At 37.2% G+C, this 16383-nt stretch overlaps 1 protein-coding gene across 5 annotated transcripts in view; it reads left to right on the top strand.

Annotated features, from left to right (window-relative positions):
* The first annotated feature begins 3721 nt into the window (after nt 1-3721).
* ATG4C (autophagy related 4C cysteine peptidase) overlaps nt 3722-16383 on the top strand; it is an 85245-nt gene continuing 72583 nt past the window's right edge. Inside the window, exon 1 of one of the 5 annotated variants that reach the window (XM_045802181.2) lies at nt 3722-3982. The gene's annotated coding sequence lies outside the window, so the exon portion shown is untranslated. The other 4 variants (XM_087865957.1, XM_045802179.2, XM_045802177.2 and 1 more) reach the window with 4 other exon arrangements.

Raw genomic sequence — 16383 nt, forward strand, 5'->3', positions numbered from 1 at the left:
TTTCTTTCTTTCTTTCTTTCTTTCTTTCTTCTTTCTTTCTTTCTTTCTTTCTTTTTTTTAAGATTTTATTTTCAAGTGATTTCTATACCCAATGTGGGGCTCAAACTCACAACTCTGAGATAAAGAGCCACATGTTCTTCTGACTGAGCAGTCAGATGCCCCAACCATTCCTAACTCAACATATGGAAAATTGGGAAAGCAGAAACCTAGAGGTCTTTCTTGATTCCTTCTCCCCCTCAAACCTCCTCTTGATTCTATTATCCTAATATCTCTGACCAGTTCTGCTCTTTTTTAAAAATCACTATTTACTTCAGATTTCCCATTTTTTAATGTGAATTATGAAAACAATATCTTAACTGTTCTTTTCAGCTCGAGACATTATTCATAACACTGCAGCCTAAAAATGCAATCTAATTATGTTATTCCCTAAATGGTTCCTTATATAACCAGGTTAAAGTTCAAGATTAACATAGTACACAAGACCAGTTTAGGAAATAGCCCCACTCTGTCTTTCCAGCCTTGTGTCATACCACTCCTTCACAGTCATGTTCCAGCTATAATGAATTTATTAGTTATTCTACATTGGTTGATCTCCCTTCTTCTGAAGTTGGTTAATTATTTTTGTCATTTAAGTTATCTCAGGACTTTCTCCTCTAAGCTCCATCAATTTGAGAGTAACTGACACTCCTGTTCTCTTAATATCTTGTCCATACCTCTATCATAATGTTTATCATGCTGTATTGTGGGACCATAATTTTCCTATCTGAATTCTCTTCATATTTCCAGGATTTAGCACAGTGTTTGGTAGATATAAGCTGTGACTAGACTGTGTGCAGCATTTCAAGACTAAGGTTTCCTTTGCAGCACTTGCTGAATGTGGCTATGTAATGAAAAGGAGGATGGAATAATATTGCATTTAGGAGGGAAGCTGAATCCACTGAACTTGCTTTCAAAATTATGAGGATTTTATAGCTATGCTGAGGTACAGGGGACAGTGGAGAGATAGAAAGAGACTGAAGATGTAGGAGAGGTGATAGAAATACGATCACTTGGAAAGGAAGAAAGGTTTTAAGCTTTCCTCAAAATAATTTTTTAGCTTTTGAAGGCCTACAGTTATTGGTCTCATCAAGGGCTGAGCTCAATTTATCTCAAGATAATATTCTTGATCAGGGGTTCACGTTACCCATTTACTTATTAAACAGAACTTTCATCTTTCCTTGGGTTCAGAGGGGAGATGGATAAAGAAGTACACTTGGTAGAAGTTAAGGATTAAAAGTTTACTAACAAAAATCTGGAGTTGTATCACAATCAATGCTACTGGAGTGGCTGGTATGGTTTCAAAGTATGTGCCTGGGATATGATGACATTTTAGAAAGGTCTTGACACTTAAGATAAAGGTTGTTATATATATACACACACAAAGCAATAAATGTTCTTTCATGATTTCTGAATGTAACATTCTGATTAATGAAATATTCTGGTTTTAATACCTATTTTATTATATAATCTGAGTTACTTATTAAGAAAATGAAGTTGGATGTTAAAAATAGCATATATTAAAACTCCATAGTATGAATAAGAAGGGAGTTTCAGAGCCTCAGACATCACTCTGAACCCCCACAAACACTTATGGAGAGCAAGTTACTCTGAATAAAGTAATGTGTTAGAGCCGAGAGGGACACAAACATTTAAGGTGTGACTCCAGCCTCTTAGAAGGTATAATAGCTAGTATAGAGTTCCAATTAACCAAATGCAGAACTGATTATTAGATGAGGTTACACGTATTTTACTTTCCGTTTTCCATTCTGATAAAGCACTCTTATCTTTTCATTTTCCATTTAAATCTTTCCCAGCTATCAAAACTATCTGTGCTTCAGAAATAGACTGTTGTGGCTAAACAAAGTGCTTTGTCCCTAGAAGCACAAATTGTGTATTTGTTGAACTAAAATGAGTATCTTGTTCAGTTTGAACTCTCCTTTGCTTGGCAATTGGCTGAATTGGAAAGTCAAAGGCACATTTAAAAAGAGGAGAGAATATTGCTGAGTATTGCAGCTGCCAAAAATCTCCTTTCAAAACCTAAAGTCGGCTATATGAATTATGTACTCTTTAAACTCTCTTCCTCGTTCATTTACACAATTGATCACTGAAACTACTTTAGAATATGCATATCAATTATTTAGCATATTTTAAAAGCTTCCTTAATAACATCTTTAATAAGTGGATGCAATTATGTATTTATTTACTGCAAACAGTTATGAATAACAGATAACCTAATTATAGTTTATCATTACCTCTAATCATTCCAGTGGAAGGTTTCTCTTACTGCATTCATATTGTAGGTGCATGAGTATGGAAAGCGGCAGATTGTTTTCTGTGATCATAGATTTTAAATATTTACTTGCTAGTGCTGCATAATTTAGCACACTGTAGTTGGAAAGCAGTTTGTATGGTAGTGGATGCCTTGTCGGTGTTACAGAATACAGTTTCCCTCTGTGACTTCTATGTGAGGTTGTAAAAATGGAAAATACTGTACTTCATTTTTCTAACCAATTAAAATCTGTTCAGCTGTAAATTCATAGAAAACCAATGTTTATGGTATATATCAATTTTATTTTATATTATTACCATATAGTTTAAGAATTCAAGAATTGTTTCTCATGTGCTACTAGTACACAATACCAAAAATAAAATATATTCATTCTTGATAATCTAAATCTTTATGAAAATAACAAAAAGGCATCCAGATGCATGCTATCTGTCCTAAGAAATCAAAACAAACTTCTGTACTTTAAAATATGGAACCACAGACTATTTAATGAGGCAAGGAAACAGTTATTTTGTTTTGTTCACTCTAATAAATGTTACATTTATGATCTTGCTATATCCTTTGTGCGATTGGTTACTTGGTTGCCTTACCACATAATAGAAAATAAATAGTTCCAATTACCTGTTTTTATAATAATAATGAAAATAATCCAAACCTTAACATGTTAAAAAAGTGAAAAACATTTTAAAATTTAATTTTGAACTTTCAACTCGGCATTCTGAAAGATTTCCTTTGCCATGTGGGTGCATAGTCCGGCAGTACAGATTGTTAATTTTTCACTTCCTGCTCTTACTATTATTTCTTACGCAATTCAGAAGCATGTCTGGTAGTCCTTGTTCCAACACAACCTTTCAGTACTGCAAAACGACCTAGGATTACACTTTGCAATAACTTAGTATCCTACTCCTTATGAGTGTGGATAAAAATCTCCATTTCATAAAAAAAAAAAAACAAACCAAACCTTTATACTATCCTGGGTTTCAATCCCTGAAAATAATCGGAATGTGGAAAATGCACACATTCCTTAATATTTTCGAAGTATTTACCTACAGTCTCAACTATAGCTTGGCTTAGAGAACCTTCACAACAGGACAGCAAGGAATAGCGGCATTTTTATCAAAGGGGTCTACATTATTCCAAGTAATTTAGCGACTCCTCTGAAATCACATCTCGGGTCTGCGGGTGTCAGGAGGAGAGCTAAAAATGAGGGGGACGCAGTGCATACTGGGTCTTGTAGTTCCGGAGCCAAACGAGAGGGCGTGGTGTTGCGTGGAACGCTGGGAGTTGAAGTCCAATTGTCCCCGGGACCTCAAGACAGGAGTAAAGTGGATTGTCTATCAGACACACCAGTTACAGATAGATACTTTCCCTTGGCTCTGCGCTTGCCGTATTGGTGACCTAGGGGCTGGGGTGGCGAACAGTGGGGAAAAAAGATGAAGCGGAGCACGGGTCTGTGGGCTGCTGATATTGCTAAGACCAATCAAAAGGATTTAGTGCCCCGGAAGTGGCTGACCTACTGGGTTCGAAGAGGAGGCCTTTCCTTTTACTACGGTGGCCGGGGAGCCTGTGGCCGCAGCGCTGAGGTCGGAGCGTCTGCGTGTGTACTGGCTTGGCTGCTTTTGGGGCGGCTGCTGCTAGAGCTGGATCATTTCCCGGGTTGGTGGCTCCTGCACATATTTTACATTTCTTCAGTTCTGTTTCGGTGAGGGGCGATTTGAGCCTAGCGGAGTCAGGAGAAGGTTGGGACTTAGTGCTTCTGGTCTCCAGATGACCGGGTTTTTGGGGGACCCTGCCGTCTGTGGAGATCCTGTGGCCAACCGTTTAGGCTCTGAGGATTTTGGCGCCTCCTTCATTTACTTTCTAGTGTAATTTGTCTTCTGACCCCTCGCCCTTTCTGGGCTCCAAACCTAACAGTCAGCCTTCCTCTGGGCAGCTGTTCCCCTCTCCTTGTGGCTTTTCTTGGTATTCCAGATAGGACTTCTTGTCCCCTAAGTTATCGCATCCGTTTAACTTTTTCTCGTTAAAAAAGAAAAGAAATGAAAATCAAAACCAAAAATTAGATTCTCAAAATCTCAATTTTCTCATTCCTAATACCTTTCTTCCTTTTTGGCCTTTGTTACTGCTGCAGACCTTAACACTCTCGCCTGAATATCTTAATGCCTTTACATCCAGACATCAACGTTCACTCACTTAATTTGGTTCTCATTCATCCTCAACGTTTCCACCTCCATCCACATCTAAGGGCTCTTTATATGTTGGAAGTTCGAATACATTCTTAGGATGATTGGTGAATCTGAGAGACGTCAGTGGTCAACTCGGCATGCCTCTGCTTATAGAGTTTATATTTCTTAAGATTTCTTTGGCTTACATTTTGGTTTTGTGTTGATTATTTTCCCACAGGGGGTTTGCTGCTACCCTATAGTTAGAGGAGAATACCTTGTCCTACAGGTCTTTGTGTCTGAATTACTTAGGTGGGACCCCACCCCCCCATTCTTAGTCGGAACATGTGTCGCCTGTGGAATTTGCAATGATTTTGTGTCAGTTAATAGCAGATAGACACAACGGAATGCTCTTTCCTTCTTGCTTGCTTGTGATTTGTAATTAGATTATGAGTCATTGAAAGTACCCAGAGGGATTGGAAAAGCTTTGAAAGGTAAATTCTATGCATGTTCCAGTTTACAAATTAATAAAGCTTCTTTCCTGAACAAGGAAGAGTTTCTAACTGGTACAATAATCTGGTGCTATGTTGAATTATCAGTTCATTCTTCGTAAAATTTTGGGAACGGCTTAAAGTAAAAAGTAGCCAATATAAGGAATTGTATAATGTAGTAAAAAAAAAAGTTTAAAGACCATTTAACTAATGCCCTTTTTCTGTAAAATGGAATGCAAATATGTTGAAAAATTTATTTGTTATAATTGTTTATGGTGTATTTTTTGAAGATTTTATTTATTTATTCGAGAGGGAGAGAGAGATAGAGCACAAACAGGGGGGAGAGGGGAAAAGCAGGCTCCCCACCGAGCAAGGAGCACAATATGGGGCTGGATCCCAGGACCCTGGGATCATGACCTGAGCTGAAAGCAGTCACTTAACCGACTGAGCCACCCAGGTGCCCCAATGGTGTATTTTTATATATTTTGATAAATCTGGTAAAACAGGATTGTATACTATTCCCTAATATTCTGTAGACAGAAATTTTTTACTTCCTGGCTTTATGGGGACTGTGTAAATCAAATAAGTTTGCAGTTTTTCTTGTATTCTAATTATTGCACTATGGAAATCCTAATAGTAAAACTTCCGTTCTTCTTTAGTCATTCAAATATAATCTATAATATATAATCTATGTAAAATATAAATATTAATACCTGTACCCTGTCAAATTGGAATTATTCCTAATTAATCAGAAATGGTTTCAGCCATGCTTATGATTTGGAGCTAAATATATATTTCAGGGGCACCTGGGTGGCTCAGTCGTTGGGTGTCTGCCTTCGGCTCAGGGCATGATCCCCGGGTCCTGGGATTGAGGCCCGTTTCGGGCTCCCTGCTCTGCTGTGAGCCTGCTTCTTCCTCTCCCACACCCCCTGCTTGTGTTCCCTCTCTCACTGGCTGTCTCTCTCTCTGTCAAATAAATAAATAAATAAAATCTTAAAATATATATTTCAGATTTAATTCACTCATAGAATTCTTGGCTGGATAAATGATAAGAGGCTAGATATTACTCAAACTTTTTATATTTTTCCTGAGATTTTATTCATTTTGTAAGCATTTATTGAATATGTCTTGCTGTTTAACTGTTGTCAGAAAAATCATCAAAACATTTATTGAGAGCATCCTCTTGTCCTCAGATCTGTACTAGATGCTATTAAAGCATTATTGCATTTAATCAATATAACAACTCAGTGAGCTGGTGAACATTATTTACATTTAGCAGATCAAGAAACTGAAGCTCAAACAGTTCAAGTCATTTAGTTAGTCCAGTGCATTTTGACTCTTCCCACTATACCACAGCTGCAAAGATGTGTTCTCTACCCTGGAATATATAAGGAACATTAATTCAATAAGTATTTTTTGAAGCAGCTGTTATTTGGTACATGATATATGTTATTTGTTGCTGGAGATACAACAGTGAACAAAAGAGACCAAAGCCCCTGCTCTTGGGGACCTTACACTATAGCAGTATGGGATGTAAACCTTGTCTTCAAGAAGCAGCAAGTACAACCAATATGCTGTATTAGATTTTATGTGTTTTAGAATGTTAAAGTTGAAAAGAGAGATTAACTAGGAAAGATTTAATGAAGAAGATGAGATTTAATCTAGAACTAAAGTAGTGATTATATATTTGGTAGGTAGAAACTGGGAGGAAAGTGATTCTAACTTGAGGCATAAAAAGAAGAAAATTCTAAATTGTAGGGGAGAGAAGAGAGGGAAGGGTGGATAACTAGACTGCTTTGTATCTTCAGTTCCTTGCACACACAAGTGCGCAGTGTTGGTTGAATTTGAAACAAATGTTTTTTTTTTTTTAAAGATTTTATTTATTTATTGACAGAGAGAGAGATGGCCAGCAAGAGAGGGAACACAGGCAGGGGGAGTGGGAGAGGAAGAAGCAGGCTCCCAGTGGAGGAGGCAGATGTGGGGCTCGATCCCAGGACTCCGGGATCACGCCCTGAGCTGAAGGCAGACGCTTAATGACTGAGCCACCCAGGTGCCCCTGAAACAACTGTTTAAATGAATGAAGCTATGACAAGAGTTCAGATATGAAACAAGGAGGAATTAGATAGATCTACTGTTATTATAGTGGGACTAGGAGAAAGGAATGGACTTGATAGCTGTTGGTGAAAGAACCAGTAGGGTCTGTTAATTATTGAATGTTGGGAGTAGCGTGGTGGTCAAAGGAGAAAGGGAGGCTAGATTACCAAGTTTAAACTGAGTGGACCAGGTGTGTTGTTGATTTACTTATTTCATCAAATCATAAGATTTTTAAAAAAAGTCCTAGATGCACCTTTGTTGTATGAACCACTATGAAAGAAAAAATTTTTGCCAATTAAACAAAGATCATCAACTATAAGATGTATTCATTTTCAAAGTTAAAATGTAAATGTATGATCTAGAAATGATGAAATAAAGTACTCCTTATGATGGTTGGTGGATCTTATAACCAGTTTTTTTCTGTTTATAAATAAACTTGCAATCTTTGACATGCATTCAATCGTTTAGCATTTATTTATTAACTGGGCACTCTCCTAGGTCACAATGATTAAATGGTGAGTAAATACAGTTTTTACCTTCATATTGTATAACTGGGGAGGCAGACATAAATCAAATGTTCAAAGAAATTTAAAGTTCCAGTTATTTTAAGTGCTATAAGAAAGGACTTGATGTTATACAGAGGAAAAACTGTTTATAAGAGGGATAGCAGTGTGGGTAAGGAGAGGCCAGATGAGAGATGATAATATCTTGGGCAAGATGGTGGTGAAGATGGAAGTGGGTGGATTTAGAGATATTTAGGAGGTGGAACTAGGTGATAGACTAGATGTGAGGAATGAGGGAGAGGAAGGTGGTGCCACCACTAGCTTTTTGGCTTATGAAACTGGATGGATAGTAGTACAGTTCACTGAGAGAACACTGTAAGATGATCAGGTTTGGGGGGACATGGTTTGTTTGTTAATATTTTTTTATGGTGGCATCAATTTTCAAGGTTAATTTCTTATTTTTTTTCTTTTATGCCATTGTTTGAACTAAGTATACTTGAGGAATGGTGTACCTGAAATAAATTTTTTCAGTGTGTTTTTTTTTTTTTCTTGAGTGAGCAGGGATAAAGTTCTAGATGAAAGCATTTGGAAATATGCTGGTATTTGTTTTGACTTTATATGTAACGTATTCAACCATATATATGAATAGGTATATGATTATTTTCATGTGGGATTTGGCAATAAATTGGGTATCTGGTTAAATTCTAACTTCATTCAGTTAGTGTATATGTAAATTTAAATGTGTATTAGGGAAGAAAGACATGCTCTTGATTTTTCCCTTGAAATGTCTCCTTTGTGTAATTTTTGATAGATATTGAATCAATACAGTTTATTTTTAAAATTTTATGTTTCATAGTAAAGCAGTAGAATGTGTAGAGCAGAGAGCATGGCTTCTGGAGTCAGACTGCCGAGATTCAAGGTGTGTTTTGCTATTTACTAGCAGTATGACCTTGTAGAAGTTTAGTCTTTCCAAGCCTTTTCCCCCCTTAATCTATAAAATGAGGATAACAATAGTATCTGCATTAAAGAGTTGCTGTAAGGATTAAACGAGATGATATATGTGCATAGGTTAACAAAATTACTGGTCCAGAGTTTGTGTTTATTATTGTTATAGATATGTGTTCTGAAATTATTTGTATGTCTGTGACAACATTTTAATTCTAGAGATCCTTATAACTAAAAGATCTCAGTTGCAGAAAAAATTTGTTTAGTCATTTTTGGATTTGGAGTAAATATTATGTAAGATAGTTTTGCTGATTCATAATTGTCCTAGATGAGTTAACACGTCCTCTTTTAAGCATTTTCTTTTTTTTTTCTCTTTTAAGCATTTTCATCAGAGATTATGTTTAGTCTACAGCTATGATAGGAAACTAATGGTGTCTTGGTTTGTAATTAGTTATTATTTGTTAGGATTATTACTTTTATTTTTAGCCAAACTTTTCTGAACTTTGTCTTTGCTTTTAGTGCTTATGGATAGGATAAAGAAGTAGTTAGACTTAATAAAGTCTGATCAGCTGCTTGAAAGTCAATTTAATTTCCACCCTACTTTTTTCTCTCAACTTTTTTCTTTTGAAAGTTTCTTTTTTAAAAAAATATTTTTATTTATTTATTTTTTTGATGTAAAGTTCAATGATTCATTAGTTGCGTATAACACCCAGTGCACCGTGCAATACGTGCCCTCTTTACTACCCATCACCAGCCTATCCCATTCCCCCACTCCCCTCCCCTCTGAAGCCCGCAGTTTGTTTCTTAGAGTCCGTAGTCTCTCATGCTTCATTCCCCCTTCTGATTACCCCCCCTTTCTTTATCCCTTTCTTCTCCTACCGATCTTCCTAGTTCTTATGTTCCATAGATGAGAGAAACCATATGAAAGTTTCAAACCTAGGGCTTCTGGGTGGCTCAGTCGGTTAAATGTCTGCTTTCGGCTTAGGTCCTGATCTCAGTGTCCTGGGATCAGTCCCCCTCAGGGCTACCTGCTCAGTGGGGAGCCCGATCCTCCCTCTGCCTCTCCCCCCCTACTCGTGCTCACAAGCTCGCTCTCTTTCTCACTCGCTCTCAAAAATAAAAATAAATAAAATCTTAAAAAAAAAGAAAGTTTCAAACTTATAAAAAAGCTGAAAGAATAGTACAACAAATACCTGTATATCTTTTATTTAGATTCAGTAGTTAACATTATACCTCATTTGCTTTCTCTTTCTCTAAATATACACACATGGCATGCTTTATTTTTCTTGCTGAACCATTGGAAACTAAGGACTCATCCTGACACTTCACTCCTAAGTTCTTAGTCATATATATCCTATGAACTAGGACATTCTCCTACATAGCTATAATGCTATGTGCACACCCAAGTAATTTAACCTTGATTGATAATACTAGCTAATGTATAGGCCATATTAAACAGTTTGAATTTACTTAGATGTTTATCAGTAATGTCCCTTATAGCTTTAAAAAAATACTTAAAGGGGCGCCTGGGTGGTTCAGTCAGTTAAACAGCTGCCTTCTACTCAGGTCATGATCTCAGGGTCCTGCTCAGTGGGGAGTCTGCTGCTACCTTGGCCTCTGCCTGCTGCTCTCCCTGCTTGTGCTCTCTTCCTCTTTCTCTCTCTGTCAAATAAATAAATAAAATCTTTAAAAAAATACTTAAAAAGTACTTCTAGTTGGGGTGCCTGGGTGGTTCAGTCATTTAAGCATCTGACTGTTGATTTCTGCTCCGGTCATGATCTCAGGGTCCTGGGATTGAGCCCGGCATTGGGCTCTGTGTGAAGGGTTGCTTGTCCCTCTCCCTCTGCTCCTCTACACCTCCCCACCCCCGCCCACCCTTGCACTCTCTCTCAAATAAATAAATCTTAAAAAAAAAAAAAAAAGAATTCCAGTCAGATCTTATTTATTTTCTTAGTTGTCATGTCTGTTTTCTTTTATCTAGAGCAATTCCCACCTTTTCTTTTTCCTCCTTCCTTTTTTTTTGTTTTTGTTTTTTGGTCTTTTAAGACTGACAGTTTTGAAGAGTCCAGGCCATTTTGTTTTGTAGAATGACTTACAAAATGAATTTATCTGATTGTTTCCCCACAATTTCAGGTTAAATATTTTTTTCCCAAGACTATTACGTAGGAGATATTGTAAACTTTCCATTTCACTGCTTCAGGAAGAATATAATGGCAGTTTGTCCCATTACTGGTAATGTTAAGATCAATCACTTAGGTTAGCCAGATTTCTACATCCTAATGTTATCTTTTCCCTTTTGAACTTAATAGTTAATCTGTGGGGGTAATACTTTGAGATTGTTGGATATTCTGTTTTCCAACAATTTTTTTTTCTATCCTTGGTTTTAGTAGGCATGGATCATCCTTACCTGAATCAATTATTGCATTGGTGGTTGCCAGATAGTGGTTTTCCAGTTCTCTCAATCCTACATGTTTGCTGGCTATCTTTATTTTTATTATTTTTTTTAAAGATATTATTTATTTGACAGAGACAGCCAGCGAGAGAGGGAACACAAGCAGGGGGAGTGGGAGAGGAAGAAGCAGGCTCCTAACGGAGAAGCCCAATGTGGGGCTCGATCCCGGAACGCCGGGATCACGCCCTGAGCCGAAGGCACACGCTCAACGACTGTGCCACCCAGGCGCCCCTGCTGGCTATCTTTAAAGAAGAGATATTCCTCCTCTCTCCTTTTATTTTAGTATTATTACGTACCCAAGGATTCTTTAAAAAAAAATTATTGGTTATAAATCTGTTACCATTCTTCTTTTTTAAAAAGATTTATTTATTTATTTATTTATTTATTTATTTATTTATTTATTTAATAGTGAGAGAACACAAGCAGGGGGAGCAGCAGGCAAAGGGAGAAGGAGAAGCAGACTCCCTGTGGAGCAGGGAGCTTAATGCGGGGTCGATCCCAGGACCCTGGGATCATGACCTGAGCTGAAGGCAAATGCTTAACCAACGGGAGCCACCCAGGCACCCCTTTTGGTTTTTCTTTTTTTTGAAGTAGGCTCCATGCCCAGTGTGGGGCTTGAACTTATGACCCCGAGATCAAGAGTCTCATGCTCCACTCACGGAGCCAGCCACGTGCCCCACCGTTATTCTTTTTGATGATTAAATTATGTCAAATTTGATTAGTTAGATACAAGCCAGTTCCTGTTGCCTTTGCAAATGTTCACATTGGTATTTGGGCACATTCTTATTGTTTTGTACATTAAGATGTTCTAGGTTCATGTTGTATATTCCCTGCTTGAGACCTGGATTAGCTGTTCTACCATGGAGGCCTGGTTCAATTAGTGGGAGATGGTACTCAGAAACCAAGATTTGGGCGTTGAATATACTCATCGCTATTGGAGTATCATTGCTTTTAGGTCCTTTAAATGGATACACACATGCACACACACACACTTATAGGATACCTTCAATTAAAATTCAGAACCACAGAGTTCATCTTCACCTTCTGGCAGTTCATATTTGTATCTCCCTTTTCCTACAGGGAGAATTCTGATTCAAAATCATATCAGTATATTTACTCATCTAATCTCTCCTGTAAAACACTTAAGATGGTTTTGGTATTAGTATACCGATACTCTTTCCAACAACAGATTTACCAATTAAAGGTTTCTTTGCCATTTTATGTCCTTAGACTATATCCTGCTAAAGATCTATAGTCAAGTTATGTGTTCAAAGTTATTTGTATTATATTTTCTGTGTGATTATGTTATCAGTTTAAAATATAAAGTTCCTACTAAACTACACTTTTAATAGACTCTTTCTGTAAAATAAGTTAACTGGTAAAAAGATAAGTAGCCATAATAATTTAAAACTTTATCATAATATATAGTTATAGGGAACTCTAGAACAGTTCTATCAGGTAGAAATTATGCATTTTTTTTTCTTTGTAAAGCTTTAAACCTGTAGCTCTATTTTGAAATTGATATACTATTGTTTAAAATTAGAAATGGGAAAATGACATCAAACAATTCCATTTGTAAGCCAAAACAATTGTGTTTGTGAACATTTTAAACAATGCTCTTCTTTTGACTGATGATACAATTCAAGCATTAATCTTTAACAATAGACATTATTGTTGAGGGTACTTTAACTCATTCCTAAGAAATATGGCTAGTGTTATCCTTATTTATACCCAGAATAGTAAGATTTATATTATTTGTGTGTCCTTGGTCTTTGTATTTGAAGAATCCCAGTTGTGACTGTGTGTGATATTTTTCTTGTGTGAATATTCTCATTGGAAAGGGGAAAATATTTCTCAATAATTGTAACATTCTGTATTTCTACTGTGAGACATAACCATATTACATCTTAAGTTCTGGTTAGTTTTATAAACATCTTGATTTTAGAATGTAAATTTAATGGGGATAGGAACTGGGTTTCATGGCTCATTGTATCTCCCATAGTATCTTACAAAAGTAACCACTCAAGTACTTGATGAATGAATAAATGTGATATTTTGTGTTTAAATGAGGTATAATTACTAGTCTCAATAATATGGATGCACCTTTTTGTAGCAGAAGTAACTAATGGAATGGGACTTGGAAAAGATCTTATCCACATTTACTTGCTAAACAAACCTTAAAACCACTGTGTCTCAAACTGAATTGATGTTGCTAGTTCTACCATCTCAGTTTGCTGTTTATGTCTCATTTCTTATCCCTTTATCAGTACCCTGATTGATACCCTCGTTACCACTCATATAGCAGTCTTCTGACTAATTGAAGGAATTGAGACTATTTAATGTGGAGAAGAGATGGTGCAGTGGGAGTGGGGGAAGGTATTGGAGGTCTTTATTTTTTTTTAAAGATTTTCTTCATTCATTTGAGAGAGAGCACAGGTGTACCCACGAGCACAATTGGGGGAGGGGCAGAGGGAGAGGGAGAAGCCGACTCCCCACTGAGCAGGGAGCCCAAAGCGGACTTGATCCCAGGACCCTGGGATCATGACCCCAGCTGAAGGCAGATGCTTAAGCAACTGAGCCACCCAGGCGCCCCTGGAGGTCTTTAAATATCTGATGGGTTATCAAATGGAAGACAGATTAGTTTCAGAAGGCTCAACCAGGACCAGTTGGTGGAAATTATAAAGACATAGGTTTTTGGTTCCATATGTCTTTCAAGCAAGGGAAGTTGTTTAAAATTAGCTGGAATAATGTAGTTATATGGATACTCTAGAACAGTTATGTTCACTCAGAGGCTTGGTGAATGCACTTGGCTAGGATGTTGTAAAGGAGATCTTGCTATTATATGGGTAGTTGAACCCAATTAATGATTAGCCAGTGAGTTTGAACCAGACAGCAGATTAGATTCCTGGGGATGGGAGTCATATTTTTTTCAATCTTTTAAATTTACACATTTTCTTTCACTGCTTTCTTTCACTGTTCACAGGTTAGGGGAGATTAGGGATAGATTGGAGTGTATTATATGGGAAAATGGTTAAGACCTGTTATTAATATTACTACCTACTGGCTAACTGGATACTTTGTAAGTTCCCTTTCAATCCTGATATTCTGACATCCTTCAGTTCTTATAAAGGTTAGGTTAATTTTGTGAATGATTAAATAATTTGACCCTTTATGTTGCTTCTTATGCAGACTGAATATTTTACCACTGCAAAGTTGCATTTTAAAGTATGGAGGCTCCAACCATTCATAGTTACCTTGGACCCATCAGAGGTTACCTGACATAATTAAAATTTATTTATCAAACTAGAGTAAGTATTATATGCTTCTTAGAGATAAGATCAAGGAGATCAGGGGCGCCTGGGTGGCTCAGTCGTTAAGCCTCTGCCTTCGGCTCAGGGCGTGATCCCGGCATTCTGGGATCGAGCCCCGCATCAGGCTCCTCTGCTGGGAGCCTGCTTCTTCCTCTCCCACTCCCCCTGCTTGTGTTCCCTCTCTCACTGGCTGTCTCTCTGTCAAATAAATAAAATCTTTAAGAAAAAAAAAGATCAAGGAACGCTTAAAACAGCCCAGATATCATTAATACTTCTTACTATAATTTTAAGTAAGTGATTGAAGTCATTTAAACTCCTTATATCCCATTCGGATTATTATGATGACAACTTTATAGTCTGTGAATGTATAATACTCTGTGCTGCACAAATGGAGGTTTTTTTGTTTTTTTAAAAGCTTTTATTTATTTATTTTGACAGAGAGAGAGAGCACAAGAAGGGGGAGTGGGAGAGGGAGAAGCAGGCTCCCTGCTGAGCAGGGAGCCCTATGAGGGGCTGGATTCCAGGACTCTGGGATCCTGACCTGAGCTGAAGGCAGACACTTAACTGACTGAGCCACCCAGGTGCCCCTCAAATGGAGGTTTTTGGTTGTAGGACCTTGATACAAGTCACGTGTGAGGGTAAATGAATGCTCAGTACTTAGTTTCTCTTTCTTAATTTTTAGATTTAAGAGAATAATGCGTAAGTAGTACATTTTATTTGAGTTATCGCTGTAATGTAGCTGTTCATTGATTTAGTATTTTTAACTGGAGGGTGTATTGCTGAGGAGTTGTAAGAATGTTTATAAGATGTATCCTTGAGGCAAAACTATCTTATTAGTCTCTTATTAATCTTTTTGCTATCAGCTCTTTTATCACTCTTTTAGAAGCCAGTTTCTGAATATGTGAGTCCTGCCCTTATTATATTGCTGTTCCTTTGCTCAATCTATCTTTATCTCTTAACTGCCATATATACTTTGCCTAACCCTTAGCTCTGAAAGAGGGCAATCCAAATAAATGTTCTCCCTTTCTTCATATTTGTGACTTAAAAAAAAAAAAGATTTTATTTATTTATTTAACAGAGAGAGAGTGCACAAGTGGTAGACAGGGGGAGAGGGAGGAGCAGGCTCTCCACTGAGAAAGGAGCCCGATGTGGGGCTGTATCCTAAGATCGTGGGATCATGACCTGAGCTGAAGGCAGACGCTTAACCGATTGAGCCACTCAGGTGCCCCCATATTTGAGACTTTGAAAGAAATAAACATGCTGGGTTTACAAACAACAGTTTTAGACTACATGTTCAATGCATGAAGATAGAAGATTGGCAAATATAGGAAAAGAGGGAATAGAAATGGATATAGTAATTGATGTTTCTGCAGACAAAGAACTGAGATGGAGAGAAATAAGAGCAGAGATGACAGACCAACATATTGAGAGACATTCAAGGTCAGACAAGGGATTAATATTTGTTACTAAAAATGCAAGCAGGTAGAAAAGGTTACAGTAGATGAAAACTTAGAATGGACCTCACAGTTCATTTTATTTGATGGTATAGCTAAAAGCACATAAAAAATTCTAAATCAATATCTATAGCTCATCTTGCTGTAGAATACCATTTGGGGAAGGTGCCCAAGCATACGCAAATCCTGTAAGTCTGCAGTGTTTTTTTCGGTTGTACTATGTGACTGAGATCTATTCTGTAGAGTCAGTCCCTGAAGTTCTGTCTGTCAGGAGCTTTTTCTTGGCTTTAAATTCTCAGTGGATAAAATATTCTTCTATCTGTTGCCATATGGGAGAGGCTGATTGCCTTCATCTGCCCTTCAAGGACATTGATTCGAGGACCCTTTACATTTATCAGTTTCTAATTTATCGACTGTCTTAATGCATGGTTATGGTTAGAAAAGTGACTCTCTAAAATTGACATCTGGGTCTCAATCGATGATTTTCATATCAAATGTTGTAGCTCTGCTTTCCAAAAGAACTCTGCTTAATGTTCACTCTGCTTTTCACATCATTGACAGTAAAGTTTAGGAATAAACCTCATCTGGTAGCTTTATGTTTACTAAGATAAAATAGAGATTTCTCCTCTTTACTGCTATTTTTTAAAT

Source organism: Ursus americanus, chromosome 12, assembly GCF_024610735.1.
Source record: "Ursus americanus isolate L20-20 chromosome 12, mUrsAme1.1.p, whole genome shotgun sequence".
Classification (NCBI taxonomy): Eukaryota; Metazoa; Chordata; class Mammalia; order Carnivora; family Ursidae; genus Ursus; species Ursus americanus.